Consider the following 14122-nt stretch of genomic DNA (forward strand, 5'->3'; position numbering starts at 1 on the left):
CTCCAGCTCCTCTCCCTCGTGCCCCCCAGCCATGGCCGACGCTACCGCCGCCGTGCCTACGTCGTAGCCGCGCTCCCCGCCGCCCGTGCGTCCTCTCGTCGTGTCCAGGAGCTCCGCCGCTGTCCACTTCATCGAGCAAGCCGAGCCCCGAGCGCTCGCAATGCCCGAGTCCACCGCAACGACCTCGCCCGAACCGCCGTCGCCGGAGATCCCCTTCAACGCCGTCGTCGCTCCGGTCCGTCCCCGGCCGCACCAAGGGCTTCGTCGAACTCCCCGTGAGCTTAGCCATCTTCCCCTCTCTTCTTTTCTTGCTCCCGAGCCGTGTACCGACCTCCCGGAGCTCAACCGCACCCACCACCGTGGAGCTCGTCGCCGACGTGCTCCCGTCACCCTCCGGCCACAAACTGGTGTCCATCATGCTCACCGCGTCACGTAGCACCTAACTAGCTACTCCCCGCACCTCACCGACCCCTCTAGCGTAAAGTTCGCCCTCGGCCGAACTCCAGTGGCCGCCAAAGTCATCGTCGGCGCCAACTCCGGCCACCCCGACCCCAACAGACTCCACCAAGAGCTGCGGCTCATCCTCAGCTCCACTCCGGTGGTCTCCGCGACCCATTTGGTGGCCGAAACGGCCAAAACCACTTCCGCTGCCGCGTCGGGCTCACCGGCGGCTAAACGCCGGTGCAGCCGACCCGGGTTTGACCACGGGTGGGCCCTGGTTGACTCCCCTGAGTCAATGACAGGTGGGGCCCAGCCCTGTTAACTAATTAGGATTAGTTTAAATTAATTTTAGTTTAATTAATCACACTGACACGCGGGACCCACTGTCAGGTTTGACCCGGACGTGTCCTGTTGACCTGCTGATGTCACACTGACGTCAGGCTGACGCAGTAATTGATTTTCTGGATTTAATATAGGAAATTCCAGAATATAGTTTAAACTTCAAAAATTCATAACTTTTATTCTGTAACTCCAAATCAGACAAATTATATATGAAAAATGATCAGAAAAATCCAATCTATCCATCTGTACTATTTTCATGCATGACTAAACAAGTTAACTTGATGTTTAATGCAGAACAAGGAAAAACACTTTAAAGGACCATGTTTGAGTTTGAAATTTGAATCTTTGATTCAAATTGGTTCAAACCCTTCTGGTCTTAGTTGCATTAGCCCAACACACTCATATTGCCATGTTGCATGCATGCATCATATTGTTGCACATTGTTTGGTGATGGTTGTGTATCGGTGTTCTTTGCGGCAGGATCTGCCTCCGAGGAGTACCGTGATTACCCTAACGAAGAACCGTATCAGTGCATCAAATCATCAGGCAAGCAACCAACCATTTGATCATATCGATACAATCCCATGTTCTCGCTCCTGCTCTCTTTTACTGCATTAAGACAACGCGTTTCAAACTGCTGTGTGTTACGGTAGTTGAACCCATTTCCTCTGCATGACCTGTCATTGCCACAGTAACTAGATGAAACCCACTAGCATGTGTAGGAGTTGTTTGAGCCATATGTATGTGTTGTTCCTACCTTGCTATGCCTGCTATGCTTAGAGTCGTGTCAGGTCTGGTTCATTTGGGTGATGGACTAGAGTGAAATGATTATGTCGGTAATGAAAGTGGTGTGGTGAACATGATTTGGTAAAGGTATCGATGAGAGGCCATGTAGGAGTACATGGTGGGTTGTTTCATTGAAGCCGACCTTAAGCACTGAGATCTGTATGTGTGATTTAAGATTCAGCTACTACCATGCATTGGGCCCGAAACCAATGGACCCTCTCGACTTCTTATTCACCCTAGTTCTCTGTCCAGGAGTTGCAAGTAGTTTCTGGTGTTTGTAGCCTACTGGAGGCCGTGGACAGCGCTGACCGTAGGGGTGGGCTGTGATGCGGTAGGTACGTGGCACGGTGTACCGAATACCCGTTAGGTATCTCGGGAACCCTGTTCACATCGTTTGGGGCTGTGAGCGAAACCTTGGTCGGATCTCCTCATGGATGGAACCCGAATAGGCGATAAACCTGGACTAGAGACTTAGGTGATTAGGTAGGTCGTGGCCGACACCCACGTTGGGCTTCCGCTTGAAGGTTGCCGAGTACATGTCGTGTAAACGACGGTAAGTGGTGAGAGCGTGTATGAAGAAGTACACCCCTGCAGGGTTATCATGATCTATTCGAATAGCCGCGTCCGCGGTAAAGGACTACTTGGTTGCCTATACAGTTCATAGACAAGTAAATGGAAACTACTAAAAGCCTCAAGATAAGTGTGAGTGCCGAGGATGGCTCTTCCGTAGGAAGACGGAGGTGGATCCTCGGTAGTGTATTGAAGTGGTGAGTAGTGGACTCGTGTACGCAAAACCATTTCAAGTTGGAGTCTCGTAGGATAGTCTAGCCAAGAGTCAAAGCTGGCTTGCTGCAATAACTCCACCAACCCTTCTTGATAATGTGCATGTATGTAGGATCTGATGTAAGTCTTGCTGAGTACCTTTGTACTCATGTTGCTATAATTTACATTTTACAGAAGACGCTGCAACCCCTTCTGATGGGTTCTTCGTAGTCGTTGACATCAATGAGTAGGCTAAGGCCCAGGTGGTGATCCTGAGCTTGTGAAGGACCACGTATTATAGCTAGGCTTTCCAAGCCTCTTTTATTTTACTAGTTGTCTGTACTCAGACAAGTTACTTCCGCTGCTGGTTTGTATGACTGTATGACTTGAATGCTGGGTCGTGTGACCCGTACCTTTGTGTATGTTATGTATGGCTCTCTGAGCCTTAAATAAAGTACTTGTGTCATAGAGTCATGTTGTGATGCCTTGTTGTATTTGCACATATCGAGCCTATTGTGTGTATGATTGAAATGCTTGGTATGTGTGGGATCTGACTATCTAGTTGTTTATCCTTAGTAGCCTCTCTTACCGGGAAATGTCTCCTAGTGTTACCACTGAGCCATGGTAGCTTGCTACTGCTCTGGAACACTTAGGCTGGCCGGCATGTGTCCTTCTTCGTTCCTGTGTCTGTCCATTCGGGGAAATGTCACGCATTGAGTACCGGAGTCCTGTTAGCCCGCTACAGCCCGGTTTACCAGAGTCCTGCTAGCCCAGTGCTACAGCCCGGACCCACTTGCTGATGACCGACACGTTCGTTGCTGGGTCATGGATGCCTGTCCCTGTAAGTCTGTGCCACTTTTGGTTTACGACTAGCCAAGTCAGCCCGGGCTCCTTATCATATGGGTACTAGCGACACTATCATATACGTGTGCCAAAAGGCACAAACGGTCCCGGGCAAAGGTAAGGCGACACCCGTGGGAATACCGTGCGTGAGGCCACAAAGTGATATGAGGTGTTACATGCTAGACCTATGTGGCATCGAGTCGGGGTCCTGACATAGTGGTTTGAACATTCTGTATGCTTAGACTCCCCAGGGGATGGGCATTCTGAAGTCCCGACTCAGTGAAAGAAACATGCAGTTTCATGGGGTCATCCAAGGGAAGATGGTGAAATCACTCGGCCATATTGCTTTAGATGTGGTTTTTGGTGACTCGAAGAATTTTTGCAAGGAAAAGTTGACGTTTAAAGTGGTAGATTTTCACAGTGCCTATCACGCTATTCTGAGCCAACCGGCGTAAGCTCGTTTGATGGCCCACCCATGTTACGTGTATCTTAAAATGAAGATGTCCGGGCCCAAGGGCGTGATTACCTTCACTTGAAATAGGCAGAGAGCCGAGGAATGCCTCCGGAAGGGGTCCAAGATTGCCGATGAGCAGATGGCAGTGGTGGAACTGGAAGAGTACAAGAAGACCACTGATCTGGGTGATTTGCTCCATTCTAAGAATCCTACTTCTGAGTCTACATTTCCGTCGGTTAGTGAGACCAAGCCAGTTCAAACCACCCGGAAGATCCCATAGCTGCTCCGACCAACATCTCAATAACACTCGACAGCAAATACGAAGCCACACTCATCCAGTTCCTCCGTGAGGACTGGGACATCTTCACATGGAAACCATCTGACATGCTAGGTGTACCAAGGGGATTGGATGAGCACCGTTTACATGTCGACTCAAAGGCCAAAGCTGTCAAAGAACATCTCCGTTGTTCTGCTGCAGAGAAGAGGAAGGCGATTGACGAGGAGGTGGCTTGGCTCCCAGCAGCTGAGTTCATCCGCGAGATATACCACTCCGAGTGGCTCGCCAACGTCGTCATGGTCCCCAAGAAGGATAATTCACTCCACATGTGCACTAAATTCAAGCATATCAATCGGGCCTGCCCAAAAAATCATTTTCCGCTCCCTCACATCGATCAGATAATCGACTCGACTGTGGGGTGTGAGCGCTTGTCTTTTCTTGATGCATATTCTGGATACGATCAAATCTGACTGTATGGGTTAGATGAAATAAAAATGGCCTTCATCACCCCGTTCGAGTGTTTTTGCTATGTCACCATGCCATTCGGTCATAAAAAAGCTGGCGCCACATTCATGCGCATGATTCAGAAGTGCCTACTCACTCAAATCAGTCGAAATGTGGAGGCATATATGGATGAAATCGTGGTCAAGTCACGAAAAGGTTCCGACCAGTGGACTAACCTCGCTAAAATCTTTGCCAATATGAGAAGGTACAACATCAAGCTGAACCCATGCAAGTGCACATTCGGAGTACCCAGAGGCATGTTACTCGGTTTCCATGTTTCCAAATGAGGGATAGATGCAAATACCGAGAAGATTGGTGCAATTCTCCGAATGAAATGCCCCCTTGCATGTGCATGATGTTCAGAAGCTCAAAGGTTGTCTTGCTGCACTGAGTCGGTTCATTTCTCATCTCGGTGAAAAGGCACTACCTCTTTACTAACTGATAACAAAGTTTGATAACTTCGAGTGGACTCCCGAAGCTGAAGCAGCGTTTATGGAGCTCAATGCCCTACTTTTCCCCTAGTCGGTGCTTGCTAGTTTGAACAGCAAAGAGCCTCTACTCTTGTACATTGCAGCCACTGGTCAGGCCGTTAGCACAATGCTCACAGTGGAATGAGAAGAAGAAGGCCAGGCCTACAAAGTGCAACGACTAGTGAACTATATCTCTGAAGTTTTGACTCTGTCCAAGCAGAGGTATCCTAATTATCAGAAGCTTGTCTATGGAATTTACTTGACTGCGAAGAAAGTTGCACATTACTTCCAAGACCACTCGGTTGCAATCGTCAGTGATGCTCCGTTACCTAAAGTAATGAATAATTGAGATGCAACCGACAGAGTGGCTAAGTGGGCAATTCAACTTCTCCCTCTGGATATCAAGTTTGAAGCGAAGAAGGAGATGAAATCTCAAGCGTTCGCAGATTTCTTGGCCGAGTGGATCGAGGAGCAGCAGCTGACTCAAGTTCACTCAGAGCACTGGACTATGTTCTTTGATGGGTCGAAAATATTGAATGGCTTCGGGGCCGGAGTGGTCCTAGTGTCTTAGAGAGGTGATAAACTCAGTTATGTACAATAGATTCACTTTGATTCCTCCAATAATGAAGCTGAGTACGAACACTCCTCTACGGGTTACATAAGGCTATCTCACTCGGCGATTGTAGCTTGATGGTTTACAGTGATTCGGATTTGGTGGTCAATCAGGTGATGAAGGAGTGGGATTTCAGAAACCCTACAATGACAGGATATTGTAATGCAGTAAGGAAATTAGAGAAAGAATTTGAGGTTTTGAAGCTTCATCACATTCCCAGAATCAAAAATCAAGCAACTGATGACCTAGCAAAAATCGATTCCAATTGGAAAACTATCCCCAGCAATGTGTTTCTTGAACATCTCCATTCGCCATCAGTACAAGAGGATCCTTTCACCGAAGAACCCCCCAAGCAATAAGTCTTAGCATCGGACTGAAATTGAAGTCCGAGCAGTCATTGACCTGGTTATGGAGATCTTAGTAATCACCCCCGACTGGACAGTGCCGTACATTGCATATCTACTCAGGCACGAACTTCCATAAGATGAAGTGGAAGCATGACAGGTTGTCCGTAGATCCAAGGATTTCATAATGACAAATGGAAAACTCTATAGAGAGAGTGTTACTCGTGTAGCTCAATGATGTATTTCTCCAGAAGAGGGTCGACTAATTTTGGATGAGCTCCACTCAGGGACCTGTGTTTACCATGCGTCCTCTCGGACAATCATGGCCAAAGCATATCGAGCCGGATTTTACTAGCCACGGGCCAATGAAGCTGCAAAGGAAATCGGTCAATGGTGTGAAGGATGCCAGTTCTATGCGAACACGTTCCATAAACTTGCATCCGCCCTGGAGACCATTCCACTCGTCTGGCCGTTTGCTGTGTGGGGTTTGGACATGGTTAGGCCGCTCAGGACTGGCAGAAGTGGTTTCACTCATTTGCTAGTGGCAGTCGACAAATTCACCAAGTGGGTTGAAGCCAATCCTATTAAGAAGATAGATTCCAAAACAACCATCCGATTCCTGAAAGAGTTGGTATTCACATACAGAGTCCCGCACAATATCATCATGGACAATGGCTCAAACTTTGATTCAGAAGTGTTTAGAAACTTCTGCTCCACCCAAGGCACTTGGTTGACTACTCATTCATTGCGCACCCACAGTCGAATTGTCAAGCTGAGAGGGCAAACGGCCTTACCCTTCAAGGATTGAAGCCCCGTCGCATGCCTGACCTTGAGCATGTAGCTGGAGCCTGGGTGACCAAACTACCATCTCCTCTATGGGCTTTAAGGACGACTCTGAACCAGTCTACCGACTGCACTCCTTTCTTCATGGTGTACGAAGTTGAAGCCATGTTGCCTAGCACTCGAATTGTTGAGATGTAACAGGAATACTTTTAGATTATTTATCAAGACATGACTCTTGCAATCCCATGTTGATTTCTCTCGCATAAGCGTGTGTTCAAATCCCCCGGTGGGTGACTTAGCTACGAAACATGTTTTCGCCTAAGTTAAAAAACTACTCCGAGTGGAGAGAATCCCTTCCACTTGGGGGCTAAGCCGCGAACCAGTTTCACCTAAGTTAAAAAACTACTCCGAGTGGAGAGCATCCCTCCCACTCGGTGGCTGAGCCTCAAACCAATTTCGCCTAAGTTAAAAATATACTCCGAGTGAAGAGCATCCCTACCACTCGGGGGCTTAGCCGTGAACCAGTTTCACCTAAGTTAAAAATCTGCACTGAGTGAAGAGCATCCCTCCCTCTCGGGGGCTTAGCCACGAGACAATTTTGCCTAAGTTAAAAACTACTCTAAGTAGAGAGCATCCCTCCCACTCAGGGCTTAGCCGCGATTATATTATCTGTTTTGGATGTCTTATATGCATTAATATGCTATATTATTTTTAGGACTGACCTATTAACCTAGAGTCTAGTGCCAGTTCCTATTTTTTCCTTGTTTTATAGTTTCGCAGAAAAGGAATATCAAATAGAGTCCAAACGGAATGAAACTTTCGCGATGATTTTTCTTGGACCAGAAGACATCCAGAGGACATGGAGTACACATCAGGGAAGCCACGAGGTGGCCATAAGGACAGAGGGCGCGCCCAGGGGGGTAGGGCGTGCTGCCACCCTTGTGGGCCCGTCGTGACTCCACCGACCTATTTCTTCCGCCTATATATTCTCAAATATTCCAAAACCTAAGAGGAGAGCCACGGAAAAACTTTTTCGCCGCCGCAACCTTCTCTACCCGTGAGATCCCATCTAGGGGCCTTTTCTAGCATCCTGTCGGAGGGGGATTCGATAATGGAGGGCATCACATCAACACCATTGCCCTTCCGATGAACCGTGAGTAGTTTACCACAGACCTACGGGTCCATAGCTAGTAGCTAGATGGCTTCTTCTCTCTCTTTGATTGTCAATACCATGTTCTCCTCGATGTTCTTGGAGCTCTATTTGATGTAATACTTTTTGTGGTGGCTTTACCGAGTTCCAATGAATTGTGGATTTATGATTAGCTTATCTATGAATATTATTTGAATCATGTCTAAATTCTTATATGCACGATTTGATATCTTTCCAAGTCTCTTCGAACTATCGATTTGGTTTGGCCAACTAGATTGGTTTTTCTTTGCAATGGGAGAAGTGCTTAGCTTTGGTTTCAATCTTGCAGTGTCCTTTCTCGGTGATAGTAGGGGCAGCAATGCATGTATTGTATTGTTGCTATTGAGGACGAAAAGTTGGGGTTTAGATCATATTGATTGAGTTTATTCCTCTACATCATGTTATCTTACTTAATGCGTTACTTTGTTCTTCATGAACTTAATACTCTAGATGCAGGCAGGAGTCGGTCGATTTGTGGAGTAATAGTAGTAGATGCAGGCAGGAGTCGGTCTACTTTGTACGGACGTGATGCCTATATTCCTGATCATTGCCTTAGATATCGTTATAACTTTGCACTTTTCTATCAGTTGCTCGGCAGTAATTTGTTCACCTACCGTAATATTTTCTACCTTGAGAGAAGGCTCTAGTGAAACCTATGGCCCCGGGTCTACTTTCCATCATATAAGTTTCTGATCAACAATTTTAGTTTCCTATTTACTTCCTTTGTAATATTTCACTTTCCGTTCAATAAACCAAAAATATTACTTTACCATTTATCCGTTTCTATCTGATCTCACTTTGCAAATAACGGTGAAGGGATTGACAACCCCTAATTCGCGTTGGGTGCAAGTTGGTGTTTGTTTGTGCAGGTATACAGTGACTTGTGCGTTGTCTCCTACTGGATTGATACCTTGGTTCTCAAACCTGAGGGAAATACTTACTCTAATTAGCTGCATCACCCTTTCCTCTTCAAGGGAAAAACCAACGCAAGCTCAAGAAGTAGCAGGAAGAATTTCTGGCGCCATTGCCAGGGAGATCTACGCTAAGTCAAGACATACCAAGTACGCATCATAAACTCTCATCCCTTGCATTACATTATTCGCCATTCACCTCTCGTTTCCCTCTCCCCCACTTCTAAAGCGATTTTTGAAAAGATTTGCCTTTTCCTCTCCCCTCTTCCCTTCGTATTCTTCACTTGCTTTTTGTGCGCTGGTGTGTTGGGTTGCTTTCTTGTCACGATGACTCAAGAGAATACCAAACTGTGTGACTTTTCCAACACCAATAACAATGATTTTATTTGTACTCCGATTTCTCCCGCTACTAATGCGGAATCTTGTGGAATTAATACTACTTTGTTGAATCTTGTTATGGAAGATCAATTTTCCGGCCTTCCTAGTGAAGATGTCGCATCCCATCTAAAGAATTTCGTTGTTTTGTCTGATATGCAAAATAAAAAAAATGTTAATAATGATATTGTTAAATTGAAGCTATTTCCGTTCTCACTTCTAGATCGTGCTAAAACTTGGTTTTCATCTTTGCCTAAAAATAGTATTGATTCATGGAATAAGTGCAAATATGCTTTTATTTCCAAGTATTTTCCTACCGCTAAGATCATCTCCCTTAGGAATGATATTATGAATTTTAAGCAACTTGATCATGAACATGTTGCACAATCTTGGGAGAGGATGAAATTAATGATATGGAATTGCCCTACGCATGGTTTGAATCTGTGGATGATTATACAAAAAATTTATGCTGGATTGAATTTTTCTTCTAGAGATCTTTTAGATTCGGCCGCGGGAGGTACTTTTATGTAAATTATTTTAGGAGAAGCTACTAAACTCCTGGATAACATTATGTTTAATTATTCTCAATGGCATACCGAAAGATCTTCCACTAGTAAAAAAGTGCATGCGATTGAAGAGTTTAATGTTTTGAGTGGAAAGATGGATGAGCTTATGATATTATTTGCTAGCAAGACTTCTCCTATTGATCCTAATGATATGCCTTTGTCTACTTTGATTTGGAATAATAATGAATCTATGGATGTGAATTTTGTTGGTAGGAACAATTTTGATAATAACGCGTATGGAGGTAATTTTAATCCTAGGATGTTCCCAAGTAATTCCTCTAATAATTATGGTAATTCCTACAACAATTCTTTTGGAAATTGTAATAAGATGCCCTCTGAAATTTGGAATATTGTTAAAGAATTTATGAGTTCGCAAAAGAATTTCAATGCTTTGATGAAGAAAAATTGCTTAAGATTGATGATTTGACTAGGAACATGGATAGAATTTCTCTTGATGTTGATTCTTTAAAACTTAGATCTATTCCACCCAAGCATGATATCAATGAGTCTCTTAAAGCTATGAGAATTTCCATTGATGAGTGCAAGGAAACAACCACTAAGATGCGTGCTAAAAAATATTGGTTTATAAAAGTGTGTTCTTCTAGTTTCCGTGAGAATAATGATTAAGATCTTAAAGTGATTGTTGTTACTCCTATTTAATCTTTGTTTTCCAATGTAAATCTAGATAAAGATGGGACTAGAATTGAGTCTACTTTAGTTAGAAGGCGTCCCAATGATTCAGTGTCTTTATATCTTGATGCAAAAATTGATAAAAGTGGGATTGGAGAGGTCAAAACTTTTGATAGCAATAAACCCTCTCCTTTGGAGTTCCAATACTTTAATTATGATAATTTCTCTTCAATATATTATATTTCCTTGTTGTGGTCCTGGTTGTATTCTCCTCATGCTTATAATCAAAACAAAGATTTTACTTAACATATCATTCATGCTATGATGCAATCTTCTGAAGAAAAGCTTGAATTGGAAGTTTCTATCCCTAGATAACTTTATGATGTGTGAGAACCTACTATTAAAATTAAGATTAAATATTATGAGTTCCATGCTCTGTGTGATTTGGGTGCTAGTGATTCCATGATTCCAAAAACTTTATGTGATGTGTTAGGTTTCCGTGAATTTGATGATTGCTCTTTAAATTTGCATCTTGCCGATTCCACTATTAAGAAACCTATGGGAAGATTAATGGTGTTATTATTGTTGCAAATAGGAATTATGTTCATGTAGATTTCATTGTTCTTGATATAGATTGCAATCCCACATGTCCTATTATTCTTGGTAGACCTTTCCTTAGAACGATTGGTGCAATTATTGATCTGAAAGAAGGAAACATTAGATTTAAATTTCCATTAAGGAAAGGTATGGAAAAATTTCCAAGAAAGAAAATTAAATTTCCTTATGCATCTATTATGAAATCCACCTATGGATTGCATCCAAAGATGATAACACTTAGATCTATTTGTGTTTTATGCCTAGCTAAGGGCGTTAAACAATAGCGCTTGTTGGGAGGCAACCCAATAAAATACTAATTCGTTTTGCAGAAGATTAATAAACAAATTCTTTAGGTTGTCCTAATTTTTGAGAATTTTTGGAGTTACAGAAGTATTCGAAATATCCAGATTGCTACAAACTGTTCTGTTCTTGACAGATTATGTTTCCTATGTGTTGTTTGCTTATTTTGATGAAACTATGGCTCGTATCGGGGGGTATGAACCATGGAAAAGTTGAAATACATTAGATATTACACCAATCTAAATAAAGAATGAGTTCACAATAGTACCAAAAGTGGTGATTTATTTTCTTGTACTAACGGAGCTTATGAGATTTTATGTTGAGTTTTGTGTTGTGAAGTTTCTAGTTTTGGGTAAGGATTTGCTGGACTATGGAATAAATAGTGGCAAGTGCCTAATATTGGGGATGCCTAAGGAACCCCAAGGTAATATTCGAGGACAACCAAGAGCCTAAGCTTGGGGATTCCCCGGAAGGCATCCCCTCTTTCGTCTTTGTCTATGGGTAACTTTACTTGAGGCTATATTTTTATTCACCACGTGATATGTGTTTTGCTTGGAGCGTCTTATATGATTTGAGTCTTTGCTTTTTTGTTTGCCACAATCATCCTTGATGTACACACCTTTTGATAGAGACATGCATGAGTCGTGATTTATTAGAATACTCTATGTGCTTCACTTATATCTTTTGAGCTAGGAAATTTTGCTCTAGTGCTTCACTTATATCGTTTTAGAGCACGGCGGTGGCCTTATTTTGTATAAATTGATGAACTCTCATGCTTCACTTATATTATTTTGATAGTCTTTAAAATAGTGTGGGTAATTTTCTTTGGTTATAAAATTTAGTCCTAACATGATAGGCATCCAAGAGGGATATAATAAAAACTTCCATATAAAGTGCATTGAATACTATGAGAAGTTTGATTCCTTATGATTGTTTTGAGATATGAATATGGTGACATTAGAGTCATGCTAGTGAGTAGATGTGAATTTGAGAAATACTTGTGTTAAGGTTTGTGAGTCCTGTAGCATGCACGTAAGGTGAACAGTTATGTAACGAAGTTGGAGCATGAGATATTTTTTGATTGTCTTCCTTACGAGTGGCGGTCGAGGACGAACAATGGTCTTTTCCTACCAATCTATCCCCCTAGGAGCATGTGCATAGTACTTCATTTCCATAACTAATAGATTTTTGCAATAAGTATGTGAGTTCTTTATGACTAATGTTGAGTCCATGGATTAGACGCACGCTCACGCCTTTGCCATTGCTAGCCTCTCTTGTACCGCACAACTTTCGCACGTGCCATAAACCCACCATATACCTTCCTCAAAACAGCCACCATACCTACCTATTACGGCATTTCCATAGCCATTCCGAGATATATTGCCATGCAACTTTCCACCGTTCCGTTTATTATGACATGCACCATCATTGTCATATTGCCTTGCATGATCATGTAGTTGACATCGTATTTGTGGCAAAGCCACCGTTCATCATTTTTTATACATGTCGCTCTTGATTCATTGCACATCCCAGTACACCGCTGGAGGAATTCATATAGAGTCATATCTTGTTTTAGTATCGAGTTGTAATTTTTTTGAGTTGAAAGTAAATAGAAGTATGATGATCTTCCTTATTAGAACATGGTCCCATGTGAGGAAATAAAAGAAAGGAAAAAAGGAGCAAGAGAAAAAAAAAGAGAAAGAGAAAGAAAAAAATGGAAAAGAAAAACAAAGAGAAAAAATGAAAAAAAAGAGAAAAAGAGAGAAGGGGCAATGCTACTATATGTTTCCATACTTGTGCTCTAAAGTAGCAGGATGACTTTCATGATAGAGAGTCTCCTATGTTGTCACTTTCATATACTAATGGGAAATTTTCACTATATAACTTGGCTTGTATATTCCAATGATAGGCTTCCTCAAATTTCCCTAGGCTTGCACACCCACTTAGTTGTATTTTTGAGCTTTTATAAACTTATAGCTCTAGTGCATTCATTGCATGGCAATCCCTACTAACTCACATTGATATCTATTGATGGGCATCTACATAGCCCATTTAATACGCCTTGTTGATGTGAGACTGTCTCCCTCTTTTTGTCTTCTCCACAACCACCTTCTATTCCACCAATAGTGTTATGTCCATGGCTCACACTCATGTATTGTGTGAAAGTTGAAAAGGTTTGAGAATGTCAAAAGTATAAAACAATTGCTTAGGTTGTCATCAGGGTTGTGCATGATTTGAGTATTTTGTGTGATGAAGATGGAGCATAGCCAGACTATATGATTTTGTAGGGATAAGCATTCTTTGGCCATGTTATTTTGAGAAGACATAATTATCTTGTTAGTATGCTTGAAGTATTATTGTTTTTATGTCAATATTAAACTTTTGTTTTGAATCATACGGATCTGCACATTCATGCCACAATAAAGAAAATTACATGGATAAATATGTTAGGTAGCATTCCACATCAAAAATTCTGTTTTTATCATTTACCTATTCGAGAACGAGCAGGAATTAAGCTTGGGGATGCGTGATACGTATCCAACATATCTAAATTTTTTGATTCTTCCATGCTATTATATTATCTGTTTTGGATGTTTTATATGCATTAATATGCCATTTTATATTATTTTTGGGACTAGCCTATTAACCTAGGGCCCAGTGCCAGTTCCTGTTTTTTTCCTTGTTTTAGAGTTTCCTAGAAAAGGAATATCAAATGGAGTCCAAACAGAATGAAACTTTCGGAATGATTTTTCTTGGACCATACGACATCCATAGGACTTGGAGTACCCTCCAGGGAAACCATGAGACGGCCACAAGGATGGAGAGCGTGCCCCTACCCTTGTGGGCCCCTCGTGACTGCACCAACCTATTTCTTCCGTCTATATATTCTAAAATAGTCCAAAACCTTCGACGAGAGCCACGATAACACTTTTTC

This window comes from Triticum dicoccoides, chromosome 2A (assembly GCF_002162155.2).
Source record: "Triticum dicoccoides isolate Atlit2015 ecotype Zavitan chromosome 2A, WEW_v2.0, whole genome shotgun sequence".
NCBI classification, from domain to species: Eukaryota; Viridiplantae; Streptophyta; class Magnoliopsida; order Poales; family Poaceae; genus Triticum; species Triticum dicoccoides.